Below are 25,645 nucleotides of genomic sequence, written 5' to 3'. Positions count from 1 at the left end.
TATTGTATAATTTATGTTTCTGAGCCGTAAACAGGAATTTTGCTACCAGGCATTGAGCTTTCTACTGTGAGTAGCACCGTTGACCTCCATGAGAAAGAACTTTGAAGAGGCAAATAGCTGTTCCCAAATTGCGCTCCAATATCCAGTAACACATTTGCATATAGGGGGTGGGTGGGGAAGACATTTTTCAAACTTCATATGGGAGTTAGCAAAATACTTTTTCCAATCATTTTGATTGCCAAAACAGCACGTACAACTCTCTCAGTGCAGGTGAAGTCTCTGACTTCACAACCGAACTGACCACACAGCAAGTTTAACCCAGCCCATGGCATTTTACTGCCAAGTCTTTCTTCCACTGAAGTAGACAACAGAACACGTATGTCTCAACAGAATACTAAAATCTTATTGCCCCTTAGAATTTTTTATACTATTTGAGGCAAAAACTTTAGTTGACAAAGCTGCATCATTACTCTCATTTGGGCATGAACTTTAAGGCAGCTCCTGTGCAATACGAGGTCTGTTCAGCTCAGAGACTTCTCTGTTTCCCTGGACTTTAATACAGGCCCATGGTTTAAAAATGTTAACAGGAAAGCAATGCAGCTGCATGAAGCAATCGTAGACTAAGTTTCTGTAATCTAATTAAGGAAATTTAGCTCATTATACATTTATTATATCAAAGGAAGATATTAATAGTCATCAATAATAGTCATATTAAAAAATTAATCTGATCATCTCAAGGCATATTATAATTACTAACAAGCTCATTTTAAAATGGTCTAACAGGTGTACAGGTATCCCAAAAATACACTCCCATAAATTACAGGTACTCCCCTAAAACACATTTTAATGTGAGCAACTACACGAACTACATTCGTCTCGCTAGTAAGCAGATGAAAAAGCCTGCATGTTCACCATATAAACACAGACAGTTAACCATTACTACCCATTATCTGAGATCTGTAGGTACTTTCTCTGCCACTACCAACTGTGTTGACAGTTTTGCACACGTTTTGCTTTGGTTTGGGTTTTTTCCTTACAGAGTTCAGGATCAAAACCAGAGAAAGAATGTGTAAGTAAAAAAGACAAACAAATGCTTCTCCTCTGTGTAGTGAAAATTGAGACACAATTACAAATTAATCTCTCCACCCACCCAGAGCAGAGCCACAAGCTAAACTCAGGGCACACAGCTCTCCCTCAGATTCGTCGTAACAAAAGATAAATAAATACGAGTGAACTGGGGGAGCAGGGGGAGGTAAACCAATGCAAAACATAAAAGAAATGAAGGTTGCTCAAGGCTGCAAACAAGTATTTTTTGGTCAGCAAAATCAAGTGCTGCCAGTGAATTAAGCAGGATTAGAACCGCACGAGCAACAGAGAATAGTACGATACAGTTGCTAACATAACATAATGGACCCAAGACCAGGGGAAATGCTGATGTAGCTTTCTCATTACTGTTGCAAAAGCATTTTTACCACTGCAACATAAAAAATGCAGCAGGAACATGCCATTTAGTTAGAAGATGAACTTCAGAATACTAAGAGCTTTTCGTACTCTGTCATGGTATCTCTAAGGTTTTACAACACTCATTTCTGCCTTTCTGCAGTGATACGGCACAGGTATGTCGAACTGCTCTCTGGGCTGTAAGCTCATGGGCTATTCTTAATTAACACTTGCATTGCATTAACCTGCATGTACAGCAAATGCTAGTTTAAAAACATCTTAATTCTGTCCATCATAGTTAAACTTTCAGACTGAATTGTAAACCACACAGTCACGACTGCAGAGACCATTGCTGGTGCTTCTGTCTTCACGCTCTCCAGAGCATGACAAAGCCAGCATCCCATAACAGGCTTAGTGCCCACTACCTGCAACTGGAAATCATGGCTTCAGATGAGATAAAGACTTTTTCTAAAGATTTTCTGGTGAAGAATTGTTTGGTCCTTCACTTCCTACACAGTGTTTTTCATAACATGATACTCTCCTCACTCCTGAGGATCAGCTCCTCTACGAGGGGCACAATTTGTTTATAAAATCATCTCTTACACTACCAATGCCAGGCAAAGCAAAATTTGAACCTGACCTAATCTTGTCAATGATGATTAGTCGCACGTTAACTTCTATGAAAAAAAACCTGATTGCTTTTATTGATTACATTACAGAATTAATGGATGAAGAGCAGAAGACATTTTTCCTTTGGAAATCAGTAAATCAGTTTGATGCTATGTCACGTGAAACCTCACTCATAAACCAAATACGAATTAACCTGAATAGGAGCATTATCACACAGACTCTAGACTGCCTGAAGAAGTACAATCACAGCAAATGTAAATAAAGTGACTGTTCTTTTCTCAAATCCTCAAAATATGCTACTCCAAAGGCATCATCACCAGTTAGGGGAGCTCAGAAGAGACTGACATGCAACCCATCTGGCAAGGCTGAGACTCTGCTCAACAGAAAATGTGTGGGATCTGGACAGTTAATATGACAGTTTGCTAAATGATAACCCAATAGTGCCCTAAATGGAATGACCCTTTCACACCCCCCATGATCATAGATTACAATGGCCCTTCTTGATGCAGCTTAACCAAATCTGACCCTCTTAGCTCGTGCTTCTTTACTTTTAAACCTTACTGCTCATCCGAACGTGTGCTAACTGACAGGTATTGCCTTAGCCACGCACTCACTGAAAACCTCACCCTGCTGGATGAACCAGCTAAATATATGACTAGCCATAAACCGTACTAACCCCATCACTGAGCCTCCCTCAAAATGCAGTATTAATTTCCTTATTTCATACCCTAGCACACAAAAGTAACAGCCCCTCCAGTTTTCCTCTTCACACGTTTATTCTTCTGCAAGCTTTTTCACTCCTGAGGTCTCTCTGGGGTGGCAGCCATTTATGCCAAGTAACACAAGTTTAGATCTACAAGCCAACACAGATGCATCCAAGGCTTCCCTTCTCAAATGCTAGCAGGTCTTGCATGAAAAAGAGAGTACTCCTAAGCCACCCAGTTATACCACAGATAAAGTCTCAAATTTGACTTAGTATCTAAGATTCAAAGTGAAACAAACTGACACACTTGAAGAGTTCAAAGGTGATTAAGATGGACTAAGCGCATGAAACAGAAAAAAAATTAATTTAGACTGGTACCTGAAGAATAACCAAATCAGAGGCTGAGTGTGCTGGAACAAGTCTCCTTTATGGGGACAGATATACTGCTACTTTTTTCAAGTGCCATGTTATTAAGAAAAATAAACCATTAATGAATTGTCATTTTTCTTCAGTTAATAGATAATTTTTATTTTTCTGTCTCTCTCTAATTATCAGAGGTTTCTAGGAAAATGAGGTTTATGTAATCACAGTGTTTGGGTATGTGTTCTGGCCTCATGCCAAGTAACTTCCAAAGCCATTGGTCATTTAAACTGGAGTTAACAGAAGTGAAGAAGTCTGGAATTGTCAAGTTCCAGAGAATCCACTGATAACCCACAAGTCTGGAGGAGACCAGGCTGTACTTGCCCATAAGTCATGGAAATACCTGTTTTGAAAGCTATGGCGTCACAATCCTTTAAGCAATGTTATCATTTCACAGGCTGCATAGCTGTACCATTCCTTCTAAATATAAATCCAATTAATACATGATCTGATCTTAAATAACAGAGAGCACCTGTTAAACTGTATTTTGGAGTAGGCACCTTCTACTTAAACACGAAAACTTTCAGGTGGAAGCCTGGCAAGGTTGCGAGCTGTCACACCACACATTGTTTTATAAGTGTCAAACCATCTCTTGGACTGCAATTATAAGGACAGTCCCATTTCCAGAATGAAATAAGGTAATTACGAACTTTGGAGGAAACAGAAATCTTTAACTCTCAGCAAACATCTAGCTTCATAGTAGCAATGCCATGGCACAGTCCCAGATGGCTGGCCCCTCCATAGCACTGCATGCCCCAGCATCACACTGCAGTACAGATCGAAAAGCACAGTGCTATTCCATTACCAGCCTAAACTGCGTCCTTGAGGACTCTCTATTTCCCTGCAAGTCATTCAGCAGTATCTTTTACAAGATTTGTTCTTACAGTAAAAGATCAGATGAGAGTTTCCCTAGGATCTTCTGGCTTCTTGAAAAGCAAGACTCCTTTTGGCCCAACAACTTCACTTACTGCCATGCAACATTCTCACCATACACTGAGAGTTTCCGTAGCCGCTAAGCTGGCAGGGATGATATACCCATTTATCAGTCCTCTTCTCCCTCAAATCAGTATTAAAAGGAGAGGGAGAGAAAGTTCAGTGGGAGTCAAGTTTGCATGAGGCAAGGAGGCATGGTAAAGACGAATGCCAGCATGCCAGATCCTTTGCAGATGGACTCATTATTATTCCTCTGAGGCAGGCTGCCAAACATCACAAGCATGGGGTCACTTCACTTCAGAGCACTGTTCACATTAAAAGATTTTTTTTTGCAGGCAGATAACAAGTATAGGTCTTGAATATGCAAATCTGTGATCATTAAGATTACCTACAGCACGTGGTACTGTATGTTTAAAGATTATTCATACAGGAAGTCAACAAGATGAACTGTTTACAAAAATCTTTTGGCTAAATGTGCTGTCTGGTTATTTTCCACCCAGATGAAAAGTTACCAAATAAAGACAGTTAAAGCTGTCTAGAATCCAACCCAAAGTATCTGAAAAGCACACTTGCAGAAATAGCAGCTAGAACATAAACCCTGATAATACTTCTTTTACACACGACACTCTAAGCGAACCATATAAAACTATGTCAGGTAAGTATACTTATTATCTATTTCTGGTCTGGGTATTAGTGGGCAATAATTTATTGCTTTAACTTCAGGCTCTCATAGCAAAAAAAAAAAAACGGGAAAATTCCTCAAGATTCTTAATACTCCTTCATCCCAAGCCAAATAATGAAACAAGAGTAAGTGATGGACAGAGAAGCTATATGTGAGATGAAGAAGGACAAACAAAAGGAAATTGTTTCTAAAAAGAATTTATAATAAACCAATTCTGTTGATGGTAGCATTGCCTCAGGGTCATATTTTTGGGTAATGGCAACATGCAGCTTGTCGCCAGGGGACAAGTCGGGACCAAGAGTAGTTCCCCCTTCCACGCATAGGGAAGGGCACACAGGAGCCCCATTTTAGAAAGGCCACCCTCAACCACCATCTCTTTCACTGAAGCGTGTGTACATCTTCAGAGGTCACTGTTTCCCAGCTGACTGCCTGTGTGCAGGAGCGCTATTGCAGCTGTTTGTTGCCTGCACCCTCAAGGTCTTCCTCCTCCCCTTCCAGCCCCTCTCCACGGCTGTGGATTGCCCTGGGGCTGGCCAGCTGGTCCCAGGGAAGCCACAGGCCACATTCTGGAAGAAGACAGTGGTGGGATGCAGAGACATGCAGGAGCCAGGGGCTGGCTGGTGATGTCACTGGGCTGGGATGAGGCTACCAACGCAGGGACCAGCAGCCTTCAGTCCATACACAGGTGGCATCTATCAGCCCTGGGCATCTTTCCCAGGGTGGCTGTTGACAGTTAACAGTCAGTTAACAGTAATGAAAGCAAATAACATATTTTAAGAGAGGTTATATGGTATAGGGCTTGCTACAAAAATCATATCCATACAAACAGACTTCCTCTCCTCCCTCTTCCCGTTTTCTTTTTTTCATCAAATAATGTATTTCTTACTGGACCATCAGTCTGTATATTAATCCCAGGGCTGTTTCAGTAGTACAGGTGAAGGCTAGAAGGCTAAGAGTAAAAATGGCTGGATGCATGTGTTTAAGGAAAGTTATTTCTCAAGTTAGATGTTAGTGGCATGTATGAAAGCTCTTGTTTATTACAAAATAACATGATAAGAAATCTGTATCGAATTTTTTAGCATAGCCCCTTAAGCAGACAGCATCACCAGACATCTGATATTTCATTTTTTTCTAATGGGAATCATAAGAGAGGATATTGCATTCATGGATGCAACTGTGAAAACTTTGTGGTTACTGACAAGTTGCCTGGGACAATCCTGTGGTTGCCTAAATACAGCGATGCCCTGGTTCCACTGCTGCGGAAATTCTCATTCATTGTTTTACCCTCTCTTGACCATAGCTTTTGTGATCCCTCTTTTCCTGTTATCTCAAGTACCAGCCTTCCAGACACTGTGCCACTTGCAGTTTATTGCCAGCATATAAGGGAGCACAATCAGAGGACTCAGACAATTCCTTTAGCTTCCTATGCAATTTAGGATCCATTTCTAATGTGCCGGCCTTCTTTTAAAAGTCTTCTGCTTTCTTGTTTCAGCCCTCTTCAAAGACCACCTCTGTTTCTTTCCTTCCCCCATTACATGCATGTTCTCTTTTTCCACATACATTTCCATCATACATTAGATTCTTCCCTTTCCCAGACACAGCCTCTGTTATCGCTGGCAAAATTCTTCTGTCTGCAGCTCCCCACACTTGTCACAGCCTTTCACTGGACCCTTTCATTACGAAAATCAGACATACAAACACCCTCATTTGTTTATAACTTCTAGTTGCTAACAAGTTGTTATAATTTGTGAGCAAATACGTTGGTAACACTGCTTCAGCACATTTATCTTCGTAAATCATCCAAGGAAATGCCATTTCACATATAACGCTCTACAGAAAATAAAGTTGTCATTCCATTTAGCTCCTGTTTTCATGATTTAGACTGAGCATTTTACTCCTGTAAATCCTTATCACAGTACTTTGTTACAGACTTCAATTTTCAAATGATCTGTTTTTTTAAAAAAAAAGTTAATTAACTCTGATGCAATCTCATTTTAACAGCTTCTGAACATTTCAATGCATTACTTACCAGCTTTTCTCTTCCACCTGCAGCAATCTAGTTCAAAGCATCTATGATACATTGCACAAGCCTCCCATGCCCCCTGCCCATGAAGCAAATACAAAACATTCTGGTAGAAGAATGGGGAACCCAGAAGTGTTTCCTTTGACGCTTCATTCAGTCACTTCTTCCATCTTTTATTTTGGTGCTTGCACAGGTTAGAATGGATGTAGTACTCCCGCATTCTTTCCTCAAAGCGGAAAATGGAAGACGGTAACGCAAAACCAAAAGAGACTGGTTAATTCTAGTTTTTTAACAAAACCACAATTAAAGGGGCAAATCCTATTCCCATTAAAGTCAAAGGGAATTCTGCCCTGAACAGCTTTCAGTGAGACTACAATATAACCTGATGAGGCCATCCTATAGAGTGAGCAACATGGTAAGACTGTGGTTTTCACAGTTAAACTGGCTCAACAACATTGGGAGATCCTTTCAGTGCACCTTTCTACTAGTTGCTACTAGCTGGAATAAATGGAAGGAGCTCTATAGACCAACATGTGCAAGACCAGACCCATTTTCCCACCTACTCGTTTAATTTCTCACCCATCTCCCTGTCCCTTTCCACCACAGTTAATTTACTACTGCTGAAGGCCCTAACGAGGTGCCATCAGGTGATCATACTGTGTCCATTTATACTGGTGGCAGCTGCATATCATTGCGACTGCCCCAGGAGAACTGGGGCAAGGCTTAAGTTTTATTCTAACTGTATATCTTTCATAATGCTTGTAAGCATATGCAGTTGTGGAAACAATGCTTATATCTGTGAGCCTTCTCCCTGACCTTTACTTACTACCTTGTTTGATTTGCACTGCTCCTTGACATTACAGGGTGACAATTTGCTCTCATTATCCCATCTGAGGTCTGTAATATCTATAGACATAATACGAACAACAGGTTAAGGAGCAGCTGAACATTTAAGACACCTAAACTCAACATTACATTCTTTTTTAAAAATATTACAAACTTAAAACCATGTTTGCAGTTGTATAATTTTAATGCTTAGTCTCCCTATCGGTCAGCAGAGAAAAAAAATATTCCTAGGGAGAAATTCAGCTTGGCAGGTGCCAATGGTGTTTGCAGGTTTTCTCTCTTTCATATGTGTGTGTATGTGCACATGTGCACCTGCACACTGGTGCATATATATATATGCAGGTAAAGTACACAGACACAGACAGATTCAGCATACTCCTAGATAAATAGCTGAAGCTATATGACAAGATACTGTGCTTTAGTGAATAAATAACACCTCTAAGAAATAAAACGGCTACCAACACTCATGATGGGCAGTAAAAAAACATGTTCTTTCCAACAGTAACAAAGTAAACAACTTTGTATTTTATGCATAAAAAGACTTTGATACTAGAAGAGTAATTTCATATCAAAGTTTCCAGTTCTGATTTATATCAGTTTCAGTTTTCTCTTACCGTAATTTTTAAGACACTAAATTCTTAAATTAATTTCTTTTAATGATGAATCAGACTCTCCTTTAAAAAGAGCGCCCGGTACATCATTAAAAGAAACTAATGAAGGCAAATGCCTTAGAAGCTCTAAAAATCAAAAGAAGACTTTTTTGGTTGCAATTAATATCTTTTTTCAAGATAATTTCTCTTATTAAAATATGTTAATTTACTTTGGTTACAGGTTATCTGAAACCTTCCTAAATGTCTGCTGCTAATTCCAGCTGAAGGCAGTGTAATTTGAACCCAGAAGAATCAAGACCACATTTTTATTAACTTGAGCACAAGGCCCTAAATCCCTCAAAATGTTATCCTTCAGGACATATGTTGCCTTCTTTAAACCTGTACTTCTTTGCAGTATGGGTTGTAAAAGGACAGCAGTAGCACGAGCACATATCTGTCATTACAAAAATGGTCTATTCATAGCATTGTCTGACAAAGCACCTTTAGTAACAAGGCACCCTATTCAGAGATCTAATTTTTGCAGACATTTGAATGCCAAATTAAAAAAATCTCTGTGATGGTGGGTTTAATGAGGTACTTTGTTATTCTCTGTAATAAAAATTAAAAGAGAGAGACAGAATTCTTCAGCTTAATTGCCACATCTGTTATTAGGCACTTTACTGTGATTGACTGGAGTGTATGTGTCAGAGACTGTGCCAGAAAACAGGCAAACTTTGTAAGTAGACTTATAACTTATAGCCCAACTGACATTAGCAGCATCTCTGTTACAACTTCTGCTGCCGCTCAGTTAAAACTACAGGAACATTGGCCTTGGTTCAGTCATTCATTAAAAATAAAAACAAGTACTGCAAATTGTGCATGGGTTTTTTTTTAAAGGGAAATTACAAGCATTCACTATTTTCCGAAGGAAATGCAGTGGTCATCTGAATGTGTGAATGTGTCATCTCTCATTAATGGATAAGAGACATAAGCAATCCAGAGTTCGGAAACAGCACAGAACAAAATTTCATGTTCAGCAGTACATCTGCTGCTTTCTTTTGCTAGCAGACTAGCAGCCGGCTGAGAGGACAGTGAAAAACAGCATAGCATTTGCAGAGGGACTAGACGATCATGGTGAGGGAGCTCCTGGGAACAGCAAAAATGGAATGGACGCTGTCCACAGCTCCGCGTGGAAATTTGGGATGAAACCTGAACTCACTCATGAAACTGCTTGTTCCCTCTGAAATCCAGAGCAGCCCAACAGCTCAACTCTGCCAGTGTTTGCCAGGTCACCTCACTGGCCACGGCACGGACACTCCAGGCAGCTTAGCAGGGCGCTTCGTGCAGAGATAGCAAACCCGACTGCAGCTCCCTGGCAACAAACAGTGCAAATGAGTAGGGGAAAGCAAACCCCACGTAAGAGGGAGAGATCCAAGGAACCACTCTGAGGGACCGTGTGATGCTGGGAGGAAGCGCATCCCTCCTCCTGCCCATGGCCGTATGCTAGGTGGTGCTAACAAGTGGTGACTTTGATGACTGAAGACTCAGATTCACGATCACAACACCTGGTGAAAACTCCACACTTCGGCTGGCCAGTAACTGCTATTACACTGTTTCTACTACCAGCTGATCTTCTTTTGGCTCTGAAGACCGAGCTCTTAGCATCTACCAGTCCTGACACAGCAAAAGGACTCTGAGTTTACACACACTTTCTCCCTCGACTAACTGCTTCTTTCCAATTTCACACAGGCTTTCTACTAAGAGCACAGAAATGTATGTTGCTATTGTCAGCAAGGAAGACGGACAGGCCAGCTGCCATATTGCTTAAAATTACTTCTTTTCATCCAGTAAGGAGCAAGGGATTATTTGACCTTCCTTACCGATTTTCTGCACTGCTCTAGAGAGTGCGAAGAAAGGTAGGAATGTGTAGAAGAGCAATGAAAACTGTACCGATATCCATTGCATCCGCTCCTGGAAGGCAGAAAGATGCCCTTGTGTTGAAAGCTAAAGTAAAGCTGTCTACCACAGGCTGGGGCAAGCAACGGGCGCGTCGTCTGACCCACCCTATCAGCTGCCTGGTGAACTAATCCATGAATAAATCTTTCTTCTCTCTGGAGGGCAGATTGGGACACTCTAATTCCCTCCCTGCAGGAGAGCAAGTGACTGTGTTTTTGGAAAGAGCTTCCCTCGACGGGTGAGATGAGCCCGGGCAGATGCTCTCTGTCACTATCTGAAGGTCTCTGTTGTGCTCTCAGGAGTCTAAGCCTGCTCCACGCTGCAAGGGGTTCCAGCAAGTTTCCGTGTGGCTCTCTGTCTCTGGGGTCTCTTTCCTCTCATACAAATACCTCCTCTTGCAAATATTTGATCTCCCTCAACCTCTTTAATTTAGCAAAAGATAGGATTCACTTGCTTAAGCACCCTTATTTTTAGGTGTATGTTATGTAATAATCTCACATAGAGTACTTCTATCAACGTAACTCCCTATAAGATCTACAACACTTTTTCTAACACCGTAAGGCTTTTTGTTCTTAAGGCTACCTTTAATAACCACACTGTATATGGAAAGTATTTAGACTCCTGGCTAAATGTTTTCTCTCACTCATTTCATAAAACAAATCAACAACAGAGCTGAAAACAGAATTTAGGTCTGCTAGTCTCCATTTTCAGCCTACCCTTAGGATCTGTGCCTCCAGTTTGATACTTTGCCACAGTGGCAATAACATGCACATCATGCTTTACAGTGCTTACCATGGGTACAGCATCAGAATCATGAAGTACAAACTTTTGGGTCTTAGACATTTATAAAGGAATCACCATGCACAATATCACAACTGAGAGAATTTTTAACAGATTTGGGTCACCTCTGACGAGGCCAGTAATGCACTCTTGTCTGTCTGCTTTTTCATTTCTTTATTTTTCCCATTGGTATTCTTGTTGTAAACTGCAATGAAGAAAAACACACATATACGCCTAAGAGAAAACCTGGATGTACTAAAACTTTGGTATTTCCCTGGAGATAGGCAATACAACAGAAAGCAGGGTAATTTTTGGAAGTGTAGTGAGAGCCTCCCACAGGAGAAGAAGAGGAAGCTTTAAGTACATCCTAGGATGCATCCTCCAGAGATGTTTCCGAATGCCACTAGACATTTTGGAGTGACTGCAATGGATTTCTACTTCATTCCAAAAACTTCCTACTGAAGACCAAGAGGCAGCAACCTCAGACTTTTTTTACATCTTCTCTCATTGCTAGATGAGAAAGAGCATTTGCTCTCTGCATCCCAGCACTATTTTAGCAAACCAAATAAAACAAAACAAAAATCTATTTTCTGAAGTTGATCCACTGCCAAAATAAAAATTGACTTGCAAAAGGGTGTGGTACACACAGAAAGGTTGATGGTCTGCAAAGACATAAAAAAACTATTCTGTATTTTAGTGGCTCAGACTGGAACCCCAAATCACTGCATCCTTTGAGGTTCACTTACCATAAACACATATCCTGGCTGTTGTTATTCATATACAATGCAAATTGGCATGAACTAGTGTTCAGCAAGAAAGAACGGAGCATATCTTAAAAGTGCATTAAAGTTGCAAATGAACAATATTGTTCCAGAGACGAGATTAAGTCTCCCAGCTCTCTGAAATGGGTTATGGAGATGGAAAAATCTACTGACAGCAGTGGGGATACTTAAAGCAAGGAAGCATCTCTCTTGCTGTGTTTTTGTTCGTTTTTCAACAACTACTCACTCCATCTTCTTATTCAATAATGAAAAATGCACTCTTTTGTGGGTTCAGAGTTTAAACAACTTCTCTGGAACTTATGAAACTCACTTCTATCCAGTACCATCTTCTATCTTAAAGTGATAAAGCCCTGTGGCATACCTGCACAGCAGCATTTGCCACATGTAGTGCCTTTAATCCAAAACAACCTAAAGCATAAAGAGCACTAATGTTGCTATGCATTCTCAGCAGAGTCCATTACAGAGCTGGCAATTCAGCTTCTTTCTAAAAGAAAATTTAATAATCTATTAAAAGAGGGCAGTTGTTCTGGCTTTGGTGGAGGCAGCTTTGGGATATCTGAACTACACCGACGTGTGCACATTCACAGATCCTACAATGCATTACCTAGGCAATGCACAAGGGACCCATGTTCATGCACCTCACCTCAGTTACTCTGAAAGTCCACTGATTTCACTTCAGTTATTCCCAGTTTACTCAATGCAGGTAAGAAAATCAGGCCCTCAGCCTCTGTTCTCTTATGCCTTTTATTTTAAAAGAAATGAAACTAGCTAAAGTTAATTTATAAAAAAAAAAATAAAGCACATTCTTTGCACACAGCTAAAATCTTCATGAAATCTACCCCTCAATGTAAAATATGCATTTCAATCTCACTGGCAGGTACCCTTCAGAAACAGTTGTTATTTACAATATCAGTCGGGGGGGGGGGGGGAAGATTAAAAGATCAAGTTACTCTTCACTTCCAAACAAGCCCAGCCACAGCTGTACATCAGCTTCCGAGCAACTGCTCCGCAAACACACAACAGGGCTTCTGTCTTCCCACAGGGTTTGCTCGGGTCACCCGCATGTGGCATGGATTAAAGCAGCACTAAAGCTCCATTACAGAGCAGGCAGAGCCCCGAGTTAAATGAACAAGCCAGCGGTGCTGCTGGTAAATGTCCCCGTCGTCCACAGCTTTGCCACGGCCGGGGCAGAAAAAAGGACCCAAACAATTTTTTGCTTTTATGTTTCCACTGTCTAAGCAGAATGAAGTCAGAAGGAAGGAGACAAGAGTATTAAGAGAGGGTTTTGTAGGCAAAAAGAGGAGAGTGAAGAGGCAGCCTATGATTTCAGTGGTGAGGGAACAGTGGAGTCAGGCAGCCTGTGCAAATTGTGAAATTTTCTTTAGAAACACCATTATAAAAACTGAAAACCAGAGGAAGGCACAGTCCCCATGTCAAACTCCTGAGTACATGGCGCAGAGGCCCCCCATACAGGGATGCCTCCTCAGCCTACTGGAAAGGCAGAGCTCGTCCCTCAGCACCCGGGTGGGCTACAGCCAGACTGCCCAAGCCCACACAAAGCCCATACCCTGGCCAAGGTTTAAGACCTCAATCCCCTGCCTAGGAAGGGAAGGATGCAGTTTTACCAGGGCTGTTACGCTTGGTAGACCACCATCCTTCCTGCACCTCAGCCAGCTGAGGTGGGTTTTTTGCTCCTGGACTTACAGTTCCTCTCTTCATAGACATCACATTGAGAAACTGCAGAGTGTTATGTATTTTTTCTTTCCTGTGGGTCATGCCAAGAAGACAACATCAGTGTAAAGCAGCGGCAGCAGCCATCTGGCCACAGGTACCCAGATCTTCATCATGGCAGGAAAAAAATCAATGTCTTAATTGGCATTCTTATGCAAAAAGAGCAATCATGTGGTTAATCAGAATCCACTACAATAAATAAATAAATGAATGAATGAATAAAATAATAATAATTAATAATAATAATAATAATAGTAATAATAATAATGATAATAATGATAATAATAATAGTGCACTGCAGCCAGTGAAACATTCCTCAGCTGCAGTATATCAGAAACTCCCACCAAAGAGCAAAGCAACACCACCCTGCAGGAATAATGGCACCAGGCATTTTATTCTGCCTCTCCTCCATGCTCTCCAACCAACATACAGCCAATGTAGACAAGTATTAATTACTCCTTAACCGCTTCACCTTTGCTGCTTCGAGGAACGTGGCCTTTGTGCAGGAGAAAAGGCTGTGAAGTAACAGCAGGGGATGTGCAGTCTCTGATGGAAGAACCGCCCAGGGACTGTGGATATTCACCTGCTCACTCACAAAGCACATGAGAACTCACAAAGCAGGCGAGTAATGGCTCTGGAAGTAGCACCACAAAATTAGGGGCAAATAGGACAATGGTTCAAATGGGACTCCCATTTAGGAGTTCACAAAAACTCTGTTTATTCCTATTACAATGATCGAGATTTTCTATGAAAGTAAAGACTACTCTAGAAAGGATATAAAATAAGACTTGTTGAACAGAACTGATAAATCTCCTTTCCATCTTTCCATGAAATCTTGACGTGTTTAGAATCCTGAAAGTCTCCTAGTTGCATCACAAAAACCAGAATTTCACAGGTTTCAAAGTTTCCATATTTTGATGTCACTGAATACAGTAATTAGGATACTTCCAATGCAATAGAAAATACCAAAAGGGTGGGATGACCTGACAACATCAAACAGGACCATGAGAGCTTATATCATGAGACATAGCAACACCTATACCAAATCGTATATAGCAGGCAAGAATCATACAGCACCATCTCTGTATTAAGCCATACCCGTAACTTTTAAAATACATACTCAAATGTCCTTGTCTTTTGTGGTCCCAAAAACCAAACATGGTACAGGTGGATGCAATTTGAACAATAAAGCACACCCGGGACATCAGTTCATTTGTACAAGCCCAAATATTAGTATTTGGAAGTAATAATTCCCTTTTTCTGAATAAAAGGGCCACATGAGAGATGGGATTTCAGATTTGGAGAGGCTGTTTGCTGTTTCAGGAGACAGTGTGCTGTTTCACATGACATGCACTTTTAGGACATTCATAGGGACATTATAATTGAAGAGATTCTTATGCACAAAAAAGTAATTATATGCATAATTAAAATCCATTGCTGTCATAAGGCTGTGCAGTAGCCTACAAACATCCTTTAATGGCAGCACATACAGAGATCACAAGCATCATTTCCATACTGCTTGCAAGAGAAAAGCAAATCTTAACTTCTATGTAGTCTGGCACCCTTCTAACACAGTTTAAAAAAATTATTAAGTACCAATCCTTTTCTTGAAGACTGTTTGAAAAAAACCAGTCTGTCTAGCCTAGCTTTACCCTCAGCAAGCATTTATTCACCTGACTTATTCAGGCAGATCACTGAATTTCTTAGACCAACAGTTCAGTCTCCCTCTGACACCAGCTGGGCTGTAACCTCAGTATTTCTTTCTATCAAAAAGATGTATTAAAACATGTAAGGTAAACATTGGAGCAAGAAGCTGCTCAGGAGTCTAACTATGCCAAGCTTGCTCCCCAAACCAAACACCTCCTGTTTTTTCCCCAGGAACAGGAAGACTCTTCAAGCACAGTAAGGTTAAAGAAAGAAGCAACAACCACCAAAAAAACATGCAAGTGTCAGGCCAAAATTGATTGGGATTTTTACTGACATGTAAAATTCAGATAAAATCATTAAGCTCTCTAGTTTTGATCCTCAACCACAAGCAACTTGGCATAAAAAGGAATTTATGAGCAAAAGTGCCAAGTTCATACAGAGCCTGCAACACCTCCCGAGAGCCATGTTTTTGGAGTGCAGGGGGTGAGTACAAGGAAGGGCTGGCTACCGGGGGCAGCCCCTAGCACATGCTGGATGGTGCAGGACTGAGCTTGGCCCTTCATTGGTGCAGGTGGGAGTAACAAAATCATCAGCTCTTCAGGCATTTGTATTGTGTATTTAAGCAGAGCTACCAATATACCATGCTTATTGATTTATCATTTGTACCCCAAACACAAAATACAGCCTGACCCTCTTCAGGTTAATTCTTGATCACACAAAACTCTTATTATAGGCATAAGTAACTTTGGTGATCATCTCTCCCAAAAGTATAGACAAAAAACCCTCCACAGAAAAGCCTAATGACAGAGAACTGAATAAATAAAAAGATGAATTATTTAATACTACTCTGTCACCACTTGCAAAAAATGCTTTCTGTTCCTCTTTGCACTTCAAAAGCTTCTCTAAAGTAAAATATTCACTAGGAAAGTGCAAACAAAGTAGGAAAAATGTGTCAGTATAACCAAAACACAACTGCAGAACATGAAATAATTTTATATTTTGAATTTCTGTATTCAGAAAGTGTAACAGTCAGAGCAAAATGAAAAAACATATTTGAACCTTATGTGAAATTAAAGAAATGGAACTCATGGTGCTTTGTTTTTATACTAAAAACCAGGCAAAGACTGCTCTGTAAATGACATGTTTCCCTTAAGCTAAGTGTTTAGGAGCAAATACCATTCAAAAGCAAGCACTAGTTTAATAACGTCCTCAATCAGAATAAGAAAAAAGTAAAAGGAAGAGAGGGAAAGAAAACAGAAAAGAGGAGAGAGCAGAGAGGAGGAAAAAGTGGCGGCAAAGAGGGAAAGAAAAAGGAGAGGGGGGCAAAAAAAAAAGTAACATACAGCAGTAGCTAGGGAATGAGGCCAAAGCGCCTTTGCCAGGTGTGACCACCAGCGACTCTGGTCATCATCGGGTGCCACCTCCTGTGCATGTAGTGGAGAAGACAATCCAGCCCTCAGGGCTGCAAAGGCAAAACAGTTGTTTCTAAACAAACACATTTCTAATGGAAGAACTTTCCACTCCAGCTGCCGTATCCTATTTTTTAAGTAGATTTACAAAGGCTGACGCAAGTATGCTGCCTTTGAGGCCAAGATTGCCACAGCTCACAAGTTGTCAGGGACGTTTCTTCATGTATCAAGTGCTCTGACTCTTGCCGGTGGTCTTGACCTCTTTAAAGAGGGTTTATAAGTCACCAAACAAGTGTTTCCCACAAACACACATAAGCATTATTTCTGCCTAAGTTCCAGTGATAATAACGTGTGTGTTGACAGACCAGTGCTGTCCAAATTCTTGTAAACATTTTAGAGGAAACTAAAACTCAGTTATACATGCTCAAAAGCACGCTGCAGGAACCAACCTTGTAGCACAAAGCAGAGGAACTGGAAGATCTACTTGGTCTGTTGACATACCCTGTCTTATTCCCACCATGTCTGCCCTCAGTGACACGTTACAGGATTTTTGCTAATTCCTGACAGCAACTTCCAAAAAAACATAACCAAATCAATTATGTCATTTTGTACTTACAACTTAATGGGACCTCGGTGCGCACACACACACATGCGCGCGCACGCACACACACATGTCTTTTTCTTCTTTTTTAACATGCAAGTGCTTCCAGTTTATTCACGTTCTCGGGGCGACCAAGCTTAGTCTGACTATTGGCTTTGGGAGGATCTGATGCCAGCCAGCCGTGCATAATGGCCTCTTTGTCTGGCTGTCACATGAACAGCGTTGTGTTACAATCATTGTCACTCTGGGCTTAAACTGCAAGGCATGCTTTCACACAAAACATTCACTTTGCGGGCTCCTTTTGGCAGAGCCCTGTGATCAAAACTCTTTCGCTCCTCTTTAGTTAGTCAGTTCAGCAATGCTGAAACTTTAAAAGTCAGGATTCAAAAGCTCTCATCGAAACCAACTGATTCTGAAACTTCTCTATGGGTCACATGAAGAAAGGGGCATGTAACATAAAACAGCCATCATCTAAATCACTATGCGTGAATCAACACCAAACACAAGTGTTGAGCAACATGGTTAATAAAAAATAGACTGCCGTAGTACAAAGGGCCTGAATGAAGCCAACAATAGTGGAAACAGAAATAAGTTTGATTTAGTTCACCTTTGCAGTATGTGAGGTCAGAAGGATACCACCATGGTAGTGGGATCCCCCTAAAACCCGGGTTAGAAGACAAGCACAGCATCGCAGCAGCAAATTCCTCCATTTTGTCCCACCAGCTAACAACCACGCTGTTACCTGCATCTACAATGCAAGGGCGATGCACCCTGTAGCCCTGATCTTTATAGATGAATTACAATAGTCAAAACTGCATGTCAAAATGAGACTGCAGCATACAGCTTCCTCCAGCACATGCTGGCTCTCCATGCGAAACCCCAGCGCACGGGCAGAGCCGGAGCTGGGGAGCTCTCAGGCAGTTCCCACACCCTGGGCTGGCACTGCTGCAGAGCTGCCGAGTGACTGCAGAGTACAGGCGCTGCGTGGCACTGCCAGATCCACTGCAAACCATGGATAGGAATCTCATCGTGACTTTTCCTAAGCCCTTTGATAGCAGAGTATTTTGTTCCAAATAACAGTTGGGGATGGGAAAAATCCCAAGTCAAATTTATCTGCACCTTGAATATTTTTCTCCTGTACTTCAGAAAAATGTCTGCAAGATAAAATCAAAACATTTCCACAAGACAAAAATGAGTAACTTACCAGGTGACAATGTTATTACTTGCTGCGTAAATCCTTTAAATTCACTAAGTACCCAAAAAAAAAATCCTGAAAAGTAGATAAAGAAGATATCTGTATAGGAGAAACTTCAAAAGATGCTGTGAACACGCTGAACTCATTAAGACCCTGCACGGATGTCTTTGTTTTCATTAACAAAAAATACTCTCACAGGGCTAACACCAAAATATGTTAAGAACGACATCCTCCTGCCCTTACTGCCTCTCTGAATCATTTTGCGCTGCATGTATGTGTCTCGTACAGTTACTTATGGAATACAGGACTACTCACTTTGAAGAGAGCTTACAGGATCTACCCCTGAAGAAGGTAAGTGTGATGTGGCAAGAACTCATAGCATAATGCTTGCTATGTACAGAAAACTTTACAAAGCAGTGGCTTCTTTCCAAAAGAAACGGGGGTGTGCATGGAACGACAAACTACCAGCTTGCTTATTGTTTTCTGTCCAGTTAATTTGTCTTTCCTTTGCAGTCCGTCAAAGTAACATATCTTCTGCTAAGTTCTGATTTGCTATTCCACTGTGCAACTGTTCATGGACGGGTCAGTCACTCTAAACATACATTATGGCTCTCTTGATCATTTTTCTTTCTTGAGCAGCCTTCGCCAGCCCTCCCTCTTCTCTACATCCTCCACCACTGTTTCAAGCACACCCTCCCAGACCAGCACTGCCCATGACAGACACCACCGGGCTGAGTCAGGGCCCCCCAGTCTCATGCCTGGACAACTTCACCCACACCACAAAACCCTGATGCTCTTCTCTTGTCCAGCCTGACAAATCCACCGTCTGCGTCGCCCTAAGGTCATGACTTCTCTGAGCCTCCCCTTGCCTCTCATGGTCTCTTCCCATGCCCAACATTTCTCGTACTTAACAAGATGTTGACCCCTTCTTTGGCAGGGCCATGGCACCAGCCCTCATTGGTAATGTACTGGTGTTTAAGAAAGGTAGTTCTACACTGTCTCCTATTTGAAGACTCCCACCTGAAAAAAACTATCATTAATCTCTTTAAAAATTTTAATTTCCATGATTTTTGATGAATAACAAGATGACCATGGCTTGACAGCTGTTTCCATGATTTCATTGTCATTCCCTATTTCCTATTGTCTTTTGTCTTAAATTTTAGATTATAAAAGGCAAGATCATTTTTGCTAGTGTTTTTGTTGTACAGATCCTGTGACTGGAGTGGTGGGACACTAGAGCCATACAACCTACAACTGTTAGTGCTGGTGTTTCTATTCTAAATATATGACACATTAATATGAAGTCTTTATACTCAAGTTTCTTTGCAAGAGTTAACTTGCATCTCTGTGTTCAACAAAAATAATTTGGTAGGCTTAGAAGAGTGTTCTTTTACAGCAGCAGAAAAAAGATTAAACTTCTTTCCTGAGGTCACACAGCAAGTCAGTGTCAAAGTTAAAATTATGCTTTCTGCTTCACAATCTATATTCTTTCATTGTCTTGCACATGAAAAGGGCTCAGAATTAGTACCTCATTGCTGAGTATGGGCTAATTTCTCTGACAATCAGATACAAAACATAGATAAAACATGAAGAGCTGGCTGTATACATTTTAATATAAAACTAATGTGTACATCCAAAGGCATGAACCACAAATCCTTACACAAGCAAAACACCAATTAAAGACCAGACAGTTTGAATGGGTTAATTAACAAGAATGCTGACACAATCAATAAAGCTATTCTAGTAAAGCCAAGCCCTCTGCAGAATACTCCTCCTATTTTTCTGACAGATGGCTTTACATGATACATACTCTTTTCATAAGAAAAACATTTGGAATATCAAGACACAGATTCTTCTCATAGATGAAAAAATAATGCAATTCCATCTAAGTTCATGATGCTGATTTTAGCATATATTTCAAATCTTCAAAGGGGAGTATGAGTACCAATTCCTGGGAAACTCATCTCTTAATATTAAAAATGAGGGTCAAATTCCATTGCTGACGGTGAGTCAGTAACATAACCACTATATAGTGAAAGCTGGTGCCACTGGCATCATTCATCAAGGAAGACACTGCTTAATGGGAATAAGAACGTAAGAACTTTGACTGTAATTCCACTACACCATTCCACTCCACATGTAAAGAAAGGCTTATAGTGGATTTTTACTGCTCTACACTGTGTTCCATTTAAAAAATGAATATACTGAATAGCATCCATGTTCCGATATTCTCTATGGAAGAATCAACATATCTTTGTTTTGACTAAAATTGTAGCACATATGCAAAGAATCCTTTTTTTTTCCTTCCTCAAAAGCCACTTACTTCCCCTAATGAGAAGTGAAAATGCCTAAACAAGAAAAAGGTATGTAGAGACAAGGTACAAAACTCCTGCCAAGTAATCTGAATATAAATTCAAGGGATCCTTACCAGCTGCAGTCAAAAGCCCACTCCAAACTCTGTTAGATGTTAATCAAACTTAAGTATGTTAATGCTCAGTTCTCGTGTTCTTTGCATAGATGTGTTAACTGCTTTTGTTAAACTGCATTTTCTTCCCTGGGTGTATGCCCCCATACAGCAGAATACATCCTTTTGCAGAAAAAGTGGTTATGAGAGTCACTGAAGGACTGTTCACTTGGTCAGACTCTTCTGTTCACCTGCAGGGCAGGAACAGCTCATTTAACACTGTAACCCCTGGACAGGTCCTCCTGGTGCTCACCCTGGGAGGACACAACCCCACACCTCCAGCTGCACTTAAAAGTGTTGGCATTAGCTATGCATATTTTAGCTAGAGCAGCTAAATGGTAAAATTTGTGGTATACAAAGGGCAAAAGCATCATGCTATTGAGGCAAAGACAGCACCGTTTCTGTCTATTGGGGCTGTCTGTGGGGAGTCAAAACTGGTGTGCACAGCCCTGACAGCCCCCGGAGAACAGTGCAGGCTCTGGACCATTTCACCACCTGATACTCAACACAGGGGAACTCTGAGAAGTGATTTCCAAGGAAATTAAATAGAAGCAACCAGCTAACTTCACACAGCTCACAGAGCAGCCAGCAGTTGAGAATTTTTTTGCAAGATATGGATTGCAATCAGTGAGCGAGACACAGAAGATTCATTGACAATCCTGTGAATTGCTCATCTTCTAGCAGAGACTTGTAACACTCCAGACTTACAACTGCACCACCTTAAGAAGCCAAACGCAAAGCCATGCCATCTCCACAGCATATCAACAATCTATACTAACATGATGCAACTGATCCACTGTTGTGGGAAAAATATGCATTTAAATTTGATTGTATGACAAGGCCACATGGTGACTGCAGTTGTCTGTGTAGGAAAAACTAAATAAATTTTACTAGATAAGGTCCCACATTTTGATGCTGTGCATGTGCATGAGTTATATGAGCTAACAAGTAGAAATTTGGGCCTAAATTACATTGTTTGTCCAGCTTATTAAAAATCCGGAGCACACCTGCCTAGCTGGCCCTTCTGACTTGAGACAGAAAATAAAAACAGTCTTCCTAATACAATTCCATTTGCAGGGCCATTGAATAGCAACCGATACAGATAATTTGGCCACCCAGGCTGTTATTTTCTTAAATTCTGTCTCCAGCTCAGACAGTTGCACGCCCCCCTGCACTTCAAGAAGAACGCACATACCTAATTACATATGCTTTCCTCCCGGTATTGTGTTATTGGGCACAAATGCCATTTAGGGGTGTTGACAAGGAAACTGAAGCCTGAAGCCAGCTTTCAGTTTCAGTCTCACATCAAACATGCTGCTCAGTCAAAGCATCTTAAGACTTTTCAGTGTAGGTTTGTAGCTTATCGGCTAGGAAACAAATGTCACTCCCTAGACTTGGCTTTTTTTTTTTGTTCTTCCAAGTTGGTGGATAAAAACATTTTTCCTAAATAGAGTCACTATGTTAATCTGCTTTCCAAACTGCTGCCAAGGCTCAGTTACAAACCTGAGAAAGTATGCTGTGAAACATCTTCAGTACTGACGGCATATTCCAAACTGAGGTTTTAAACTCACGCTATAATCAAAAGTTGGTACTTGAAAAAAACTTTAGAGCTGCACACGGTTCTGGGAAATACATGTCTGCTTTGACTACGCTTAAGCACTCAATGACTGGCAGCAACATTTAAGTAATTTCATAAGATTACCAAAAAGCCCTGCATTCCCAGCTTATTCTAGGAAAAGCAGCTGCTTCTTTTTCCTAATTGATTTGTACTTACATTCCCAGATCGAGCCTACTTCTTGGCTGAAACATAAAATAGGAAATATTTACACTGCTATGACTGTCGCCAAAAGAAAATCTGCACAGGATACCACACAACTGAGAATTTCTCTAGGCAGCTTCTGCTGAAAGACATATGCTGGAACGAAGTCCAGTTATTAAACAGATGTGCATTTTCACGTGCAGGTCATGCTTATTTACATATATACACAAACATCCCTCTCTCTCATGTTCCAGTCTCTGTTTAGGACTGCCAAAAGCTTTCCGTGAAAACGAAGGGTAACCTTTAAGAAAAAGATCTTTGGCGCAAATCCTCTGCTCTGCGGAGAGACTGAAGTGACTCGTCCCGGCTCCAGAGCGGAGACGGAGGCGATGCGAGCTGGGGAGACCGAGATGCGTCTGCCCGCAGCCCCGGAGCCGCCCCGCCAGCCCGGTCACCCACCAGCCACCACGCGGGGAGAAACCGGCGTGGGCGCCCGGCAGCCCGCCGCCGCCCGAGGACACCTTTGCCGAAGGCGACCCCCGCTGCGCTCCGCTCCGCTCCGCTCCGCTCCGCTCCGCTCCGCTCGGGGGGCGATGCCGCCACCCTCCCCCCCGGGACGCCGCCGCCCGCCCCAGGACGCCGCCGCGCTGCTCCGCCGCACCCGCGCCCGCCACCGCCGCGTCCCGGCGCCGGCACCTGCGGGGCGGGAGGGGACGGGTCCCTGCCTACCTGTCCCGCGGGCGCCCTCCCCGTCCCACCGGCCGCCGGGAGCCGCCGGGTGCCGCCGCCGGCTGCCGCGCCGCCGCTGCGCCGAGCGAGGGGAGGTGTGGGCGGCGGGGCCGGCGGGGCGCAGCCCCTCCTCCGCCCGGCCCGGCCCGGCCCGGCCCGGCCCGCCCTCGCCCACGGCCCCAGCCCCGCCGCCGGGGAGGGCGGCGTCCGAGCGAGCGGCGCGTAGCCACGACGGACAGACGGGCAGACGCTTAAACGCTTCGGCACTTTTCGGGCTGGTGTCGCCCGCGGGGCGCCCCGCGGCGCGGATGCTGCTGCCTACGCCCCAAAACAGCCTCCCTCCCGTCACTGGCAGGCAGAGCCTCAGAGGTCGTTTCGTCCAGCCCGGTGAAGGATGGGTACCTACCCAGCAGGGACCGAGGAATCAAATCGTCAAAGCTCCTTAGGTCCCACGGGCGGGAGCTGGTCCTCGGCTCCGTCAGGAGACCCAAATCTGCAGGAGAACAAACGTCATGTGCTCCCCTCCGGTACTGCCTGAGAAAGGAAGGACTTCATTACTTTTCCACTTCTCTATATTCTTGCATATGTAAGTGGAGATGCTTGTTATTCCCCAAATATTTCGGGTCAATCAGGCCCGTGAGCCTGCTTCGTGACTAAAGTTGCAGCGTGGAGCACGGAAAGGAAAATGTTTTGTGAAACCAAGCAACCACTAGCTGTGCCTTTATACAAAAGAGAGCGCAAAAGAGACTGGCAAATACCGTCCCGTCCCCGCCCCCCCGCCACACACACCCTCCTTTTAACACAGCCTCTGGACGACAAACAAATATTTTGAATATGAAAAGCAATCATAAATAATGAGGACAGTAGCTAATCTACCAAATCAGCTTTTGCAAGGGGAAATCTGCCTTGCATAACTGGTGTCATTTTGCCTATAGGCGGCCTTTTGCTCTTTGCGCCTCACACCGTAGGAAGTCGTGCCATTAAAGCATCTTCTTCTTTACAGAAGAGCGGGCAGTTTTGTGGCTGCCGGTAGCCGAGGCTGGGGTGGGAGAGCAGCGGGCGGTCTGCGGGGCCCGGGCCGCGGCGGGGCCTGCGGGGCAGCAGGGACACCTGCTGTTGCTGCGGGCGCCCCAGGAGCTCGGTCAAGTGCAGCAGCAGGGCGGCTACACAGCTGGAACAGCTGGAATACTGTCTGTAGGTAATATCTCCATTTATTTAAAAAAAAAAAAAAAAAAAGGCGACAACCCAAATTTTCTTGTCGTGTATATTCCTAATCCCTCTATCTAACCCTTTTAGAACTACTGGTAGGTTTACTCTGATCTCAAGCCTAAATGATTAAAAAACACCAAGAAATATCATTAAGATGGCAAATACAAAAAAAAAAAAAAAAAAAGAATTTTTTCGAGCTGATTCAAATTAAGTGTCCTTATTACAGCCAGATTTTTTGAGGCAATCCAGAACAAAATGGTAATTGTCTGCACAAGGAGTTGATCTAGCCACTTGAAGATCACCAGTGTTGTTGGTATGCTTGTTGCTTAAATTTGGTTAACTTCATTATCCTTCATGGGAGCATGTATCTGTTTGCTCCTTCTCAGTGTATGTGCCTTAAGACTTACTAGTGTTTTAAAACACTACAGTTTCTCCAAAGCAGTAAGTTTGTAATTTAGTTGCACATCACTGTTCCTCCAGTTTTGGTGTCAGAAAGATATATTCACTCCCAGATCCCCAGTTAACATATCACATGAAGTTATGTCAATTGTGTGTTACTCCTTTTTGACATCTCTTACAACTTGAAGAACTTCCTCGCTGTTTCTCTTAATCATTTGTTCATCTGTAGTGTATGCATATAAATGTGAAACCGTAAGAAAATATATCTATATTTTTCATCCTCTTTTGCACTGAGAACCACATTCTGCTGTGAATTGTCTCATTTTCTTGAAGGGAAATTGTGGAAGAATAAGGAACTACATTACAAGAATATATCCCTAAGTGCTCATTTGAAGAGAACTTCCTACATAGTACACTTGTCATGGAAATACACACACCAGGTAGAAAACGAACAACCTTAGCAACAAATGATGGAAAAAGAAGATATTCTACCAATTAAGTGGGTTGCCTTTGATAAGAATTTTCTTCTTTTTTCTTTTTTCTTTTTTTTTTTTTTTTGGCATACCTCTTCAAACTGAACTCTTCAAAGTAGTCTGAGGCCAATAGTCCTGTCTTACTATCAGGATAAGAATTAGTTTAAAGATGCACAAGACAAACAAATCAGGGCCAGAGCCAAAATTATTTGCTTTAGAAGCCAGTTTCCACATCTCTCCTCAG

At 42.2% G+C, this 25,645-nt stretch overlaps 1 protein-coding gene across 3 annotated transcripts in view; it reads right to left on the bottom strand.

Moving 5' to 3' along the window:
* Positions 1 to 23,987, bottom strand: part of MEGF10 (multiple EGF like domains 10) — a 106,937-nt gene extending 82,950 nt beyond the window's left edge. For 2 of the 3 annotated variants that reach the window (XM_087742230.1, XM_087742232.1), the window contains exon 1: positions 23,321 to 23,389. The gene's annotated coding sequence lies outside the window, so the exon portion shown is untranslated. Of the gene's footprint in view, positions 1 to 23,320; positions 23,390 to 23,726 lie in introns of those variants that run through there. The other variant, XM_087742231.1, reaches the window with a different exon arrangement.
* Positions 23,988 to 25,645: the final 1,658 nt, after the last annotated feature.

Source organism: Nipponia nippon, unplaced genomic scaffold (genome assembly GCF_047370975.1).
Source record: "Nipponia nippon isolate SJK-2023a ecotype South Korea unplaced genomic scaffold, ASM4737097v1 scaffold_8, whole genome shotgun sequence".
NCBI lineage: Eukaryota > Metazoa > Chordata > Aves > Pelecaniformes > Threskiornithidae > Nipponia > Nipponia nippon.
This window is presented reverse-complemented; position numbering and strand designations above follow the sequence as displayed.